General features: G+C 46.0%; 1 pseudogene; it reads right to left on the reverse strand.

Annotated features, from left to right (window-relative positions):
- Positions 1–2,385: 2,385 nt before the first annotated feature.
- LOC124648128 lies at positions 2,386–11,597 on the reverse strand (annotated as a pseudogene).
- Positions 11,598–12,693: the final 1,096 nt, after the last annotated feature.

Raw genomic sequence — 12,693 nt, forward strand, 5'->3', positions numbered from 1 at the left:
TATACATGCACCGCCCAAGTGTAGGAACCCCCGTCCGAGAAGCCTGGACACACCTGGGGGTAGCCTTGGATATAAAACCATCTCAAATCAATTTTGTGCATGCCATGTGGACACACACAAGTTTTGGGGGAGTTTCCACATACGGATCCTAGGGCGGGACCCCGCGATCTACCCCTAGGGTAAGGGTTAGGGTTATAGTTAGGGTTAGCAATGTATGTGGAAACCCTAGGGTTAGGGTTAGAGTTAGAGTTAGGGTTAGAGTTAGCGTTAGCAATGTATGTGGAAACCCTAGGGTTAGGGTTAGGGTTAGGGCTAGAGTTAGGGTTAGGGTTAGAGTTAGGGTTAGGGTTAGAGTTAGGGTTAGGGAATTCTTAAAAATAGAACCATTTTTTACATAATGCATACTAGTAAATAAATAATAGAAACATAATATAAAGTAATATGAGAGAGAGAAAAAAGAAAAAAATAAAAGAAAAATCTATATGCCGAGGGTGGCCGTCGGCATAGGGTGGCCATGCCCTATGCCGAGGGTAGCCCTCGGCGTTTGTCTGACGCCGTGAGAGGGCGGTGACGGTGCGGGTGCGAGGGGAGGTGATGGAGACCTCTACGCCGAGGGCCAGGTAGACGCCGACGGCGGCCCTCGGCGTAGGAGCCTATACGCCGACGGTCGGCTTCCGGCGCTGCCCTGGCGAGGCCGTACGCCGACGGCCCCGATAAAATGCCCTCGGCGTAGGGTTTGGCCGTCGGCGTCTAGGCCCATTCCTGTAGTGGCGCGGCAATGCGCTATTCCGTTGCCCAGCTTCCAATCCATCGGCGAGGGCTCGAGGCGGCGGCTGCACGGCGAGTAGCTGTTCGTCCTCCATAGTCCCTGCCCCCAGTTGAGTTCGTCGGACCTGCAGCCGGAAACCGCACTGTGGTCTCTAAGGGCATCTCCAACCCCACGACCCAAACGGACGTGTTTGGTCGTCCGATTGTGGTTGTTTGGGTCGACCTTCGGACACACGGATAGACAATATGTCCGTGGCATTTTTTTGGTTCCTCAACCGTATGTGAGACCCAAATTATTCCTCTTCCCCATCGAGCCATACTACTACTAGTTGGGCAAGAACATGCCCGAGCCGAGCTCGCCCCCGTCCCGTCGAGCCTCGGCCCGGCAGCCTCCGTCCGTGCCTCGCCCGTGCCCGCGCGTGGCCTACGCGGCCGGCGGCGCCCGCGCCCGTCCCCGTCCGTGCCCGCACTTCATCGCGGCGAGCTCCGCCCACGGCGGCGTGGCTCGTGCGGCCGGCGTCCGTTCCCGCCGGCCTCCTCCATGGCCAGGGCGAGCTCCTCAAGCCGGAGCGCCGCACCGCACGTGCTGCCGAGGCGCGCGGTGGCGTGGTGGCCCCGGCGGCGAGGGGCGGCCGGCGCCGCGCGCGGCGTGGAGCGACGCGATCGGCGTGGCGTGGCGGAGCGACGCGGCCGGCGCCCACGCAGCCCGGCGTGGAGGAGCGACAGGCCGGCGCCCGCGCGGCGTGGCGGGGCTCCGGGCGCCCTTGGCCGTGGCGCGACGCGGCCGCCGTGGCGGGGCTCTGGGCGCCCTTGGGCGTGGCTCGCGCGGCCGGCGTGGCGGGGCTCTGGGCGCCCTTGGCCGTGGCTCATGCGGCCGGCGTGGTGAGCGGCCGTCGCCGTCAACGAGCTTTGCGGCCGGAGCTCGTTTTGGCAGCGATAAATTCCAGCATGGATCAAGAAAAGCGAGGAGTCAGCGACGGGGTGCGACCGGCATCGGCGGCAGTTGGCCAGGCCAGCCAAAATCCGGTGGCTATGCCGGTCATCTCCATGGGAAAAAGAAGAGAGAGAAGAGAGAAGGTGTGGGCCTGGGCGGATAGAAACGGACGTCTTGAGCCGTCCCGAGCCATCCGGACAGACGCAAAGTCCGCCCAGATTTAAGTCAGGTTTGGATCGTCCCGGACTTTAATGGCCGTCCGTTTTGCATTTAGGTCTACGCGTTGGGACGCATTTTTACCCAAACGGACGAAAGTGGTCTCCGTTTTTGGGTTTGGATCTCCGCGTTGGAGATGCCCTTGTAAGTTTCTTCTGCACTACAGTATATATGTGACTGACTTTAATAGAATTGATTTCTGAATGTTGATGATGCGTATACATTCTTATAAAAATGAACCTCTGAGTACACATACTTTTGAGATTAAACACGAGAGCTCCATATGCCCTGAACATCTTACTTAGTCACAAGAACACCGTGACAGCCTGCATGGCGCTGAACTAAACAGCAAATGCCGCAGAACTTGGATTAATCTGCATCTCGCAGTTTTAGCCAGGACTTGGTTGACCTGCACTTGCCGGGGTGTGTGTTCACAAACCGACAAGGACAAGGAAAACACACACTACCTACTTCGTCAGTTTCAAGCCCTCCGCATTCTCATCATGGAGCAGAGGAACTCCTTTCAGGTTCACCTCCTCTGCAGCAACATAGATTGTAGAAGCACTGTAGCTCTGGGCGTGTGGCGTCGGCCAGCTGGTTCTCCGGTATCTCAGTTGGCGCTTGCTCAGGCAACTCTGCAGCAAGCATTGAAATTTACGCACACCAAATCGGATTTCAGTAAAAAGAGGCCGTAACGCACCAGGCGTCGGAGAAGGAGTGGATCCGGCGGCCGCTCTTCTCCTTGCGGCCGGCGGTGCGAGAGAGGTCCGGCTGCATGCTAGCCGTGCCGTCCCCGTGGAGGAGAACGTGCTCGATCTCATGGGAGCACCTGCCCAGAGGATGGTTGCTCTGAGTAGCGGGGTGCCGAACGCCCTGCCTTGTTTCTCGGCGCCGGTGAGGAGAAACAGGGAAGCTGCGCTGTGATGCGCGACATTCGATTCATCGGCGACGACACTGAGGCGGCAGTGTCGTGAGTCGTTTGCTCTCGACCCTCATTTGGGTTCGTCGGACCTGCAGGAGGCAACCGGCGTCTGATCTATGGATGACGGGAAGGACATGGCCAGCGACCACAAGATCGCTCAGTAAGTTGCTTCTTCCTTCCAGTTCCACACCATACCAATGGGTTTCAGAGAATGATTTCTGAATGTTGATGACGCATATAAATTATACAGAAAATGAATGACGAGTATATACATTACTTTTGAGATTCAGTTTCCAGTTTGTCAAATAGTATATGCCTTCTTTTTTATGAACGCACGCAAAATCCATACGCCCTGAACATCTTGCTTAATCACAAAATTGGTGGTGTTCTGTCAGGCTGGGACACTAGATGAGGTAGACTAAATCTATTGCCCGAGCTACAATAACAGTCTGACTCGGGCATGCTCATTTTCTGTTCCTCTACCCAATGCACAAAACACTGTCAAATATGCTCAGCTGCTCTGAGATTTCAAGCGTTTCGCCTCGTTTACATTCATGCTTTCTTTAGTTTACTTTCACAATCTAGCAACAGATACTGTATCATGCTCTAAAAGTGTTGAGCGAATGTTGATTTCAGTTGTGGACCATGCCCAACACAAGCATGTATCAGAATCATAAGTACGGCATAGATGGATGTCACAAAGATTACAACTACACACTGTTTTGGTAAGAAAAGGACGAAACTAACAGAACACCCAGAGTTATCACTGTTTCATCACGTTGACACTCATGCTTTCTTTTAATCGAACAAACTAAGCTAGAGACTATGAATCTCAATCAGTCTGAAAGAAATCTTGAAAGTTAATTCAGGCTCTCAATTTTGCAACTTACTGTGTGCGTATAACCTGTCTAGGTCACTAGTCCTAGTAAAATTCCTGCAAATCGAATAATGAAAATTCTTTGATCTTGGGTTCTACTAGTAGTTCATATGAATAATAAGCTGGATACATAATGCAAATGTTACGTTCCGACAAATTTCCAAGCGTGATGCACTGGTTGGTACTGCAAACAAATCCTCAGTTACTTGTGTTGATCTTTTCATTAGCAATGGCTATTATACATCACTGCATTGTGCCTCATAACAATCCCACACACTACTCCTTTACAAGCAAAGTCGTTGAGGCCGCAGACATTCCCGATAACAAGGTTGTGACTCATTGGGGATACAATTTCGACCTGATGCAAACTGACAAAAGAACAACGGCTTACTAGACTGGGGTAACCATCTGGGTAGGGGCGGGCGGCTTGGCTGGAGTGAGGCCCCCTTCTTGCGAGCAGACTTTGCCAGGTTGGAGAGGACGCCGATCTGCTCCGGTGAGAGGGGGGCTGTCGAAGGCGGCGGAGTACTTGCCGAGGACCTCGACTCCTCTCCCTTTTCAGCTATGGCGAGGCCCCTCTTGGAGACAACCAGCTTGCGCGCCAGGCGCATGGTGGTGTTCCCCCCTCCGGTGACTGCGTGCTTGCCATTCTGTACACGGTGGCTTTTCCTGGTGGCGACCAACGGCCGGCGACTTCTTGGCTGTCTGCGGACGGCGAGGTGGGGTGTGCGGCATGCGCAAGTGGCGGATGATGCCAGGCGTGATGGGCATGTGGGCGAGCTGGAGCAGCTGACTTGCAGTAACCCTTGGTGGGCTGGCGTCCACCGCCCCAACAACAGGACCCCAGCGCTGAGAGCTCGACAACCTCTTGCAGGAGCGGAATGATGGCAACCTGAAACCGGAGTGTCGGGCTCGAATTAGTCAGACACATCGACCAGCACGGGTGTCGCGTGCAGCGCGGCAGACGAAGCACTAAACCTGCGCGTGGCCTTGGCCTGCACGCCGTGCATCTCCAGACCTAGGGCAGCAGCAGTCGCAGCTGGCTGACGGCGACAGCGAGGGCGCCGTCAGTGCCAGCGTTGATGTGCGATATACACTGGCTAGCTCAACCAGCTCTAGAGAATTTCCTGCAAAGTAAATAATGACAGTTCTTTGATTAGCCGGTACTTTGCTGCAAAGGAATTCCCAGGTTACTATGTCAATCTTTACAATGTTAGTGGCTATTATCAGTAGAGATGTACTCTAGAAACCAGATAATTCGCCCTTTTTCTACTGTTCTATTTTTCAAAGTGAAGTGGTGTTTAACACAAGGAAAATTGCAAGGCAAAGTAGATGAATATGTAGACATTTCTGCATGAAAGAACCCTCTGTAAGAAATGCAAGACAGAGTAAATTCTAATATAAGAAAAGGGAGAAAGAGTAGGTAAAAATAAAATAAGATTAGTACTACATAGAGCCAGCTTTGGTAGGACACGTACCTTGGTTTTTATGTGAGCCAGCTTCATCATGTTCTCCTCTAATTCGCACCACTGCTTTAGGTCAGGGCAATCATAAATACGTAGTGTTTGGAGGTTGGTGAGTTGTTCCATGCCCTCAGGCAAACACTTGATACCCGTACAATGCCAGATTTCAAGAGTCACCAGAGAGCTGGGCAGGAGACATACCCTTTCACCCAAGTGATTTAATTCAGAGCAGCCATCAATCAGTAGTATCTGGAGATGGGTGAGTTGCTCTATGCTTTCTGGCAAAGAACACAAGACATCACAGTCAACCAAGAAAAGTTGTTCGAGGGAGGTTAATTCTCCTAGCCAGTGCGGCAGTAATGCCATGTTGCTGCAACCCCGCAGTTGTAGTTTTGTGAGTTGCCAGTTGTTCTCGTTCAGCCATTTTGGCAGCTCTTCCAAGTATTTGTCTTCTAGCTTTAGAGTTTCCAGAGAGGAGAGATGTTGGATAACCTCTGGTGAGCCAGTCAGATCAACTGAGCTTTTAATATGCAAATCATTGAAGCCAGGGAAGTGCTGAAGCAACCTCCACTGATGCAGAGGTACCTTGCTGTTTTCAACTGTCAGCTGCTCAGTAGTTACAGGAGAAAAAGAGGAGGTGGCTTTGGTGTGTGGTCCAGTACAGTACTCTTCCCATGATGACAACACGTTATCACTCTTTGATATCACCCATGTTATAGCTTTAGGTGGAAGCGGTTTAATCCTTAACATGGGGCAATCATGAATTTCCAACTGTGCAAGCACGTGCTGCTCACCACTGGAGTGTGACGTGGTCCACTCTTCCAGGTTTGCCATGCCTCTGAGAACCAGATGCTCTAGGTTTGGCAGTTGGTCCAGTACTAGCCAGGCTGGAAAGCCACCGCTGTAACCACATATCTCCAACTTCTTCAATGTGCTCGGTGGAACCAGATTTTCCATCAAAATTTTGTGATCCACAAACCTCTCAGCATCTGGAGTCCACTCTAGTTTCAAGTACTCAAGATTTTTCTTCCCTGTCAAATTTATACGTTGTGCCTCTTCTACGGACTTCACATTTTCAAGTTCGGCCAAGTTGAGCTCCACAGGATCTATGTGTTGTAGCAGGACGAGGTTGCTACTAGAGTGGCCATCACCAAGCTGCACCCCAAAGTGTGGTAACGATATTGCACCGCTACCAAGCCGAGGGGCTTTGGAGATTCCCAAACAACCATTTATATCAACAAACTTCAAACTATCCATTGTACCTAAACTACCCGGTATCTTTTCAAGATACCAGCAGAAATGCGAGGTTCAATGTATGCAGCTTTCTCAGGTTACAAATACTTTCAGGTATACTCGCTCATACCATTACTAGACAAGTCCAAATGCTCCAGATTGGAAAGATTATCGCATATATAGTTGATGAGACTGTCCAAGGTATCTCCATCCCTAGTAACCAGCCTAGACACATTCAAATACCGGAGTTTAGTCACATTTTGTGGCAGCAACTTGGTACATGTACCCTGTAAATTCAAATGTTGCAGATTGGAAAGACCATCCAAAGCTTCATCTAGACAATCAATACTACGACAGTATGATAGATCAAGATGCACCAAATTTTTTAGACTCGGAAATGACCTCGGCAATTTCGACATTCTCTCACAACTTCGACAAGCTTAAGTACTTGAGTTGAATGAATCTTCCCAAAGCTTCGGGGAGCTTTCGAAGATCACACTTCCCCGAAGATAAGTTCGGATACTCAAGTTTGTTCCGGGTGCCCAAAACTTCGCTTCTTGGCAAGTTTCAAGATATGAGCTGAATGATAAGTTCAAATACTCTAGTTCGGATAGGGCGCCCAGAGCTTCTGGCATCTCTCCAATTTTTTTGCAGTGAGATAAGTTCAAATATTTCAGTTTTGTGAGGCTGCCCAAGAACTCCGATATACCTCCAATACAAGAGCAATTTGACAAATCAAGATGTACTAATTCTTTTAACCTCCCGAATGATTCTGGCAACTTTGCAATTTCTGAACAACCGGACAAATCAAGATATGCCAGACCTTCAATTTTTACAATGGATTCTGGTAAAGCCAAGATTTTAGAAGACCCATGAAGGTTGAGGTACATTAACTTTGAGAGCGCGCTGATATCATTCGGAATGAGTGCTTCTTGGACTCTTGGAGCATTAAGATACCTCAGCTGCTTCAATACACCAATAGAATCGGCAACTTATGTATGATGCACTCGCTTAAGTCAAGGACGCGCAAGGACTTGGCGGATGAAAATGCAGCATGGTGAAGTTCAATTTTGTCACTGATCCATAAAACGGAGTGCCCTTATTTTGGATGACTCAAAGCCCAATGGCTTACTACAATCATCAAGCAATGCATAATGGTACCAGACTTCCCTCGGTGTTTCCGCCTTTGCCAACGACAAGAATCTCATCGTCCATGACTAATCTTGCTAAGTCATGTACCAGATCATGCATGGTCAACAATGTAATATCTTCATCATACGGTTTGATAGTCCGCAAGAAAATCATTTACAGAGTCAGATTTTGGGGTTTCTTATTTTTAAGACAATTTTTGAATTAAATTCGTTATTGAATAGTAATTTCTACTTGTGCTTCTCTGCTGTTTCGCAAGTGTAGATTTTTTCCCTAAACTGCAAAACTGTAAAATTAGATAAGTATGTGCTTAAGTGTCGCCAACAAACATAATTCATTTCTCGGACAAGTGCAAAGCAGTTTTGGATGACGCGATGGTGTTTCTCAATGCATGGCAGTCAATTAACATCACATTGAAAAAATAGATAGTTCCAAAATTCTGAGAAATCCTAAGAAACCAAAGAACGAAAGTAATCATACGTTGAAACAAGTCTAGAAAACTCATAAATAATTTATGTAGACTAGAGAAAAATCATCTATGATAAATCAGAATTTCTTTTAAAGTGTGAAGGCGTTAAAAAGCAACACAAAGATTTATATGTCAGATTCCTAGTGCTAGTTAGGCTTGTATGCAGAAACCTTCGCTACGTCATCGTGAAAGAAAAATCTACATAGTCTGGACAGTTAAGAATCAAATTATATGATTTATTATTCAGGAATAGTTAATGAATCAGAACTGTACTTTTCCTTGTAATATTATACTAGATCAAGCCACCGTGTTTTGACTATAGTTTAAATCCGGACCGGATCGCTGGTCCGAGCGGAATAAACCAGATCTGGTGATCCTATTGGTTTCTTAAGCTCTACATATTGTTCCAGGGCAAACCAAGTGCTTGTTTCGATAGAAAGTTTTTGCGCTAGATTTTAGGAAAACTCGTTTCGGTAATAATTTCCTGAAAACCAGTATTACTAATTACTCGGTTATTAAGAATAAGCAGATGGAAAATCCTGTTTGGAAATGTTGTTGAGAAACAATTGGGGTAGCTGTAATTAGTTTCCTATAACCGCGTTTTCAGAAGAACAATGAATATTCATTTCCCAAAACTTTAATTGCTTGGATTGTGGAAACCAATTTTTCCTTCTCCGTGTTTTAAATGCCGCGTACAAAAGAGAACTTGTTAGTTATACGGTTGCCTGGTATTAAGGTAAACCAGTTGTGTTGAAACACTGTATCCAAACAAGGCCTAAGTGGGACTAGTGTGTAAGTGGCCGTATGTGGGTGTCGGTTTCATGTACAATTGTAGTCTCAAATTATAAATAATCCTAGTGGCATATAATATGTGGATTTGGAATTCATATATACCAATAGAATTGGATTACTAATCCCACAAAATTGCAACATTCTAAATTGATTCTTATTTGCAGAAGGGCATGCACTATAATTTTGAACTTTTTGTTATGCAGTTTTCAGTATAATGTCATGTTTAAGCTTGATAGTAAAAGCATCATTCATACAAAAGTGAAAATAATAGAGTTGTTTCATTGCAAAGGAATGTATGTATTTTTCACGACCTGGAATAGGCTTTGACTGCTAAGGAATGTGAGGATTTCTCGTAAATTGCCCAAGTTAGCACTACATCTGTTCCTTTTTACTTTTGGAAATCAATAGGGTCATCCGAGAAAATATTGTCCACTACTACATTATTTATATGTTTGTAATATATAATAAATATACTCCCTCCGATCTATATTAACTATGGATGTATCTAAACATACTTTAGTTCTAGATAGATCCATATTAGTGACAATTAATATGAATCGGAGGGAGTAGTATTTTTGTGGTACCTCTAGTAGTAACATTTCCACATGGCAAACCACTGATGGATTCACGATTGATGGACCCAGCTCTATGAGAGAGGAGACTATCTATGGAAATTTATATGTTAAATGTGGGTGCAGTTTAATTTCAGAATTTAGGGTGGACATTCCCCACAACATTACCTTTTGCTACTAGCCATCACTACTTTTGGTACTATATGCTTTCGTTGCATCACAATGATTCAAAGAAAATAACAAAATTGTTCTATCACATAGGGTATGCATAAACTCACCGATGGTGACTTCGAATGTTCAAGGAAAGAGAATCCCAAAAGCTGACTAATGTATCTCTCACCAAGCTGCCAAGTAGAGAAACCAAGAGAAACCCATTGGCGAATAAGATCATCTTTAATTATCTTGTGACCTTTTGGAAATATTGCACAATAGGCAAAGCAGAGCTTCAAATATGAAGGCATGACACTATAGCTCAACTTCAGAGACGCAAGCACTTGTGAGGAAGATGTATCTTTGAAAGAAGATACATTCCATATATCACTGTCTCTAATTGATTTCCATTCACTAAACTTCATAGATTGCAGCGTGTGTCCAAGTGATTTAGCTGCTAAAGCCACACCAGCACACTTCATTGCAATGACCTTCCCTATCTTCTCTAATTCTTCTTTATCATCTCTAGATTCAAATACGCTCTTTTGCTTTATTATAGACCAACAGATGTCATCAGTCAATGGTGCTAATTTGTATGGTTTGATGGTAGAGATTTTCTTTGCAATGTCCTCATCTCGTGTGGTTACAATAACAACCACATTACCGCCCTTCCCAACCCTAAGCATGTCCAGCAGACTTTGCAGATGAAATTCCCCACCCTCCCATAGGTCATCTAAAACAATCAGAATCTTCTTATCAGCGAGCAGCTTTTGAAGTGATTTATGTATCATCTCCATTCTAGTGTAGTCACTCTCCTTCCCTTTCTCTGATAGTTGTGATATGATAGAGTTTCCAATTTTCTTCAGATCAAATGTCCGGGACACATAGACCCACACCCGAGAGTATTCTTTGAACTGAGTATTATTGTAAATCATTTTGGCCAAGGTTGTCTTGCCAAGGCCCCCAATGCCATATATAGGAAGGATTGTGATCTCTTCTGTCATGCTATCAAATAAAGAAGACAATATTTCCTCTTTCTCCTTAGTCCTCCCAACAATTTGTGTCTCCATGATTGACGATGTTTCCCGTATGTCGGTGACCTTCGGCTCATTGGCACTAGTGCCTTCTGTTAATCTGAATTTTTTGTGTTGGTCAGTTATCACCTCCAGATCCTCCCTCATCTTCTCCATCTTATTGGCCATTGTGACCTTGGGAACGACTGTGATACAAGGGATCATAATTGCCAAATATTTTTTGAAGGATAACTGCAAGAGAGTTTATTCGTTAGTACTGTGTGAAAGGGCAAGCAGTGTACAACTGCATTCAGCCCAATAGGAGATTAGGTTAAAACATTAAGAGCCACACCCTCTTGTTTCTATCAGAACAAATTTTGTTTAGTTTTGAAATATACATAACATATGCTACTGTTACAAAAAAATATAAGAAAAGTAGATTCAGAAATGAAAAGTCTTAAAAACTGAAACCTAAAACACATAAGGCCATGTGAAGATACATAAATTAACTTACTGCACAAAATACATGGGTACTAGTACAAACCTTTGATATTTAATTAGCTCAAGCAAGTTTAGAAACCAAAATTACACAGATAAATCACAAAAACTACATGGTCAGGAGAGTTTTTCTATAGAAAGAAGTGATGACCATGTCTTTAGTTTCAAGAGTAACCAGGAAGTACAATGAACTGGGATTTCTATACCGCACACATACCTTCCGCGCGAGACGGCTGGGAGATTACTTCGGTGTCGGCCTCGAACTCATCAATCATGTCTGAGATGGCGTACGTCGCGTCCTTGAGCCGCTTCAGCCACAGAAGTGTAGATTTATCCGTGACCGACCGCCTCCCGGCGTCCTCGAGCAGGGCGTCGACGGACTCCAGCGCCATTTTCATCTTTTTCAGGTCCTCGTCGAAGTTCTTCTGCAGCTTGATCTGACCTCCAATCGCAGAAGCAATCTGGTCGCCGACCACCTTGAGGATGGCTGCGGCAAGCAAGCCGCCGAGCGCCGCCATGGCCGCCGCTGCTCGCGCTCAAGACTGGGGAGCGATGGGACGACCTTGGCTTTATGGTGCGGGATATTTTGCGGGATCAATTCTCCGTGGAGCTAGGATGTGATCTTCTACGGAGTAGTATTTATCTTTCCCTGGAGGTAAGCTCAGTTTCGCATGGCGTGTCTAGTTTGGCTTGGACCCGTGTGAAAGGCATCCACAAGACTGCAGCGCGATTGAGAACCAGCACCACCGTCCATTGACACGTTGATCGCGAAATGAGAGAAGGAAATAGCCAGGAAATTTCCTACACAAGAAGCAGACCAAGTAGCCAACTGGAGTACTATGCATCATCAAGCACCCGCGAGGACTCTTCTCGTTTCCTATTCGCAAGTCGGACACAGTCGCGACAGCAACGGCGTGGACACGATTGGCCTAGAAGCTCGAAGAAGAATGCTGGGACCTTGATGGATATTACTTGAATTACACTGATTTTTTCTCAAAACGGATCGTGTGTTTTTGGTTGTTTTCTGGGACATTGGTTCTCTTTATTTCAACGACAACGCGCGCGTACTGTAATAAATTAAGAGTTTTTTTTATGTTACATCGTACAACTACGTAATTTAAAGTGCCAGAGTTCGTTTTGAATTCTGAAGAATATAAGGTGGTTTTGGTTGTTTTAGAGTCTTTCACAAGGTGGTGTTGAAGAACTTAACGGTTGCCAACTAAACTTATGCATGTGCAAGCCAACAAAAAAAAAACAGCCATACACACAACTGCAATGTTTAAAAAAAAAAACAGCCATAGATGAGAGAGTAATCTCTACGGTTAAAATGCGCCGTCGTCGTGAGTTTGGAGGTTGACAAACTAGTCTAATGTCCCAACCACCTGCAGCAGCCGCTTCTAAAAATTCGGGATCATTTGGCAAGACATGAGTCTTGGCATTGTCTTGTTGAATGAATATTGGGCTCCAACGATCCTCCAACGGCTACTTCTCCTTGATAGCGGGCAAGACTTTTTCAATAAGGAACTCTCGGCTAACATCTCGTGTAACATTCCTCGTTTTAGTTTCCATTGTTCCCCTAGGGCGGTTTCCACTACGACGATCCGTCGGCTTCTCTGTCACAAAAGGGAACATACCAA

This window comes from Lolium rigidum, chromosome 4 (genome assembly GCF_022539505.1).
Source record: "Lolium rigidum isolate FL_2022 chromosome 4, APGP_CSIRO_Lrig_0.1, whole genome shotgun sequence".
Taxonomy (NCBI): Eukaryota; Viridiplantae; Streptophyta; class Magnoliopsida; order Poales; family Poaceae; genus Lolium; species Lolium rigidum.